Here is a 3,841-nt window from a genome sequence, read left to right as displayed (position 1 = left end):
TGCACATTAAGTTCATTTAAATATCCTTGTCATGCATGGTTGTGTCATGATGTTCTATTATTATTATTTGAAGCGGCCAGCTTACATGTTAAGCTATTTGAATTGTAATGAGCCCGAATTTCTTCTTCAAGAGAGCTGCATTGCAAGCGAGCCCGTGTTCTAAAGTTTCAAGTTGCTTGTTGAGTGGAAGCTGCCGGTGTTACTGTGTGCAAAAGTTTTCAAGGCGTAATGGAGAAGAAAGAGCATCGGTCAGGAAGGTGTCAAAGGGCAGAACCCGAAGGATTAGACTTGACATTGAGGGAGGAAGGTGTTAAAAAGGCCTTCAAAGACGCTGGTTGCTGGAGTTTTTGTGAAAAGCTGAAGGGAGGACACACTCAGGTAACAAAAGAATTTGCATTGAATTTTACAGGCTTGAGTTCCAAAGTATCTATGTTAGAATTCCCAGTATCTCCAGAGGCTATTGCTAGGGTAACTGAGATTCCTAGAGGAGGCCAGGAGTGGTTCAAAAATTTCAAGTTTGATATGAGCCCCTGTAAAATATTCTTGAAGGAAGCCTATGTGAATGAAGATTTGACCAAGGCTGTACCTAGAAGTTATGTTAAGGAGAGTTATGCTATGCTTCTTACTTGTATTCAAAAATATTTAACTTGTGAGGGCAGGTATAACAAAGTTTATTCATATCATTTCAAGTTGTTGTTACATTTCACGGGTAAAGCACCTATAGATCTCCCATTCTACTTGTTTCGAAGCCTCAGTAAGATGTGTGATAAAATTCAATTGAGGAAGGACGATTGTGAGTCATCACTGTTTCATCATGGCCTAGTTAAACTGTTAGTGATGGATGCCTTGCAGAAGATTGGTAGGGATTGGGATTCTTTCATTTATATGGCCGGGTTCCAGAGCAAGACAGGCCTCACCCCACAGCCACTCAGAGAAAGAGAAGAATTGATGGAGGAACCCACTATTGCTGAGCTTAGGAAGGAGGCTAGTGAGAAAAAGAAAGTTAAATCTCAGTTGAACAAACCAGTCAAACCCTTGATTATTAAAGAGCCATCTCAGCCACCTCAGTCATCATCAAAGGGAAAAGTCAAGCAAAAGAAGGATGTTCATGGATCAGCTGAATCTGAAAAAGCACCAAGAGTTAAGACTAGGGGTCAACTAAGCAAGGAGAAAGGTAAATCAGTGGCTGTGGAAGAAAGTCCAATTGCAAAGGCCAGTCTAAGTGACCTACTTGAGGCTATTGAATTTGAACAGGGAGAACCAGTGCATCTTGAACCTATGCATATTGATTTGACTCAATCTTCTCCTGAGAGTACTAAGAAGTCAAAAGCTTCGAAAATATTAAGGTTTGATGAGCCTAGTGAGGCGTTTATGTTCAAGCCAAGAAGGCCAGTTACAAGGAAGCAAATTAAAGAAGTTGAGAAAGTGAATAAAGAAGAAGAAGCTATAAAGGAGAAAGTGCATAAGGCAAAGAAGGCTGTAAAGTCACCCAGAACTGAGGTAATTGATGTATTGACAAAAACAGTGGAGGCAGTCAAACATAAAGACAAGGATAAGAAGGTCATCATCACCCAAGGGGGAAATGTGATTGCCATAAAGAGTCAAGTGAAGACAGCCATGAAAGATCAGGTGGGAGCAACCAAAGAAGAAATTGTCAAAGCCAAAAATGTGACTAAGGAGCGTGCAGTTAGGTATGCCAATTATAAAAGAGCTGTGTTGAAGGGCAGCAAAAACTTAATGGGTCAAACAGATTCTGTGGCTGATGTATATACTTGGACTGTCCCAGCTCTAAAACAAGCTAAACTCCTCAGACAAATGAACCTGACTCTAAGAGCTAAAAACAAAGCTTTAAAGAAGGAAGTTTCAAATTTGAAGATGCAGCTAGGTCAGCTAGCTCATTGATTTGAGGAAAAGGTGATATTTTCAGTTTTGGTCAATTTTGTTTGAGTTTCACTATTTTGAAGTCATCTAAGTTTTTGGCACCTGTAGAGGAGGTTTGAAAAGTTAAAAGTTCAAGTAAAGGAAGCTTTAGTGCAAATGCATTCTGTTTTGGTAAAAACAGCAGTTTCGTAGCGCGCTACGAAACTGCTGTAGGTGTTGTTTTATAAGAAAAACAAGGAATTTAATGATGAAGTCAGCGAATTTTTGAAGGGAAAGCCTCAAAGACATAAGGGAAACCATAAAAGAATCTCCTAGCTATTCAGAGAATGACAGATGTGCATTTTGAAAAGGTGAAATTTTTTGTTTTTAGCTCAAGTCTCGTTAAAGGTACTTTATGACCGAATTGTTAGGGTTTCTGTTAAGGTTATCGAAGATTTTTGTTTGTACACTTGTTCAGCTCACAAAGCTTCCAGCTCATTGGAGAATAAGGTGATATACGTTGTTTATGAGGAATTAGAGAGCAGGGGACATGCTCTTTAAGGAATGAAGAATGCTGGGAGACAGGGACCGTGAAAACAGAGCACATCTTTGGTTAATTAATGAGCCATCTGCGCAACAAGAATCCAAAGCCAGTTCGTTCAATGTATTCTCCTCCAAGATACTTCAAACAAAGCAGATAGAGGACATGTGTCAAGACTCAGAAAAACATCATGCCACGAGGAGGACAGATTTTGGGTTTTGAGTAAATGAAGACCATTTGTAATTACAGTTCAGCTATCATGTAATTAATAAATTAGTTATGCAGTAGATAAGGGTAGTGAATAGCAACCTTCGATGCTCCCCTCATGCTGGAGGAGGAAGCTCGAGGTGGTTAAGCATGTAGTCCTATATATGAATCAAACTGGGATGTAATAGGGGTTGGATGTTTTTTGGAAAAAACAGAGTTTTATATTGGCTTATGTAAAAGACTTGTTGCAGTAATATAATAGACTACTTTTTCTTCTCAAGATTCATACTTTGTTCAAATGCTCAAGATGTATCTGGCTTTGTCTTATCCTTTGTGTTTTACAGCTCTATAGATATACAATCACTCTGAATTCACCTAGTTGCTCAGATTTCCTGTGTATATTTATGAGTTGAAGTTCATTTGCAAAATGTTTTGAGTGTTTAAACATTACATGCCTTGACTTCCATGAATGAGTAGTTGAATGGTTTACTGAAATGGTGTTTGACTCCATGAGCCCAATGGAAGAAATCTTATATTGTCTGTCCAACCAGCATATTTATTAAGTTCTCATTTCAAGAGTTAGCCCTCTTAGTGTTAATCATGATCAATAGTTTGTTTTGAGAGAGCCCTCTCAGGTTAGGGAGGCTAATCCTTAGCCAAGAGTCTGGTCTGGAATAGTTACATAGAGTCTAACTGATTAGTAGCCATCAGTACATGATTTTGTGATAACATGTGGGATCCCAAAGTGTACCCACACTCACTCAAAGAAGAGCTTAGCAGTTTCCTTTGTTGTGATACTCTTCTTTCAGGTTGCCATGATGGCTATCTTAGAGAATTTGTCGATGACCACGAAAACGTAGTCGTTTTGGTGTTAAGTAGAAGGAAGGCCCGACATGTAATCCATGGAGATGGATTCCCAAAGTCGACTAGGAGTAGGCAGAGGAGTATATAGGCCTTGCTTCTTGATGGTAGGTTTGGAAATGGTGCAGGATCTAATATACTTCCCAACATCTTGGCGAAGTTTTGACCAATAAAAATACTTTTGCAGTACCACCACTGTTTTCTCTACTTCGAAATGTCTAGTGACCCAACTGTAGTGCGCCTTACAAATCATCTTGGCATGCTCGCTTGAAGGAACACAGATGTGTCAAAAGTTGCATAACAATGCATCTTGGAGGTGAAAATTTGGAACTCTCTTCCCTTCTAGAAGTGTCTTGTATGTGTTGTCGAATT

Source organism: Pinus tabuliformis, chromosome Q, assembly GCF_031772625.1.
Source record: "Pinus tabuliformis cultivar Carrire ecotype Pingquan chromosome Q, CPIR1, whole genome shotgun sequence".
Lineage (NCBI taxonomy): Eukaryota > Viridiplantae > Streptophyta > Pinopsida > Pinales > Pinaceae > Pinus > Pinus tabuliformis.
Note: the sequence above shows the minus strand (reverse complement) of the source record.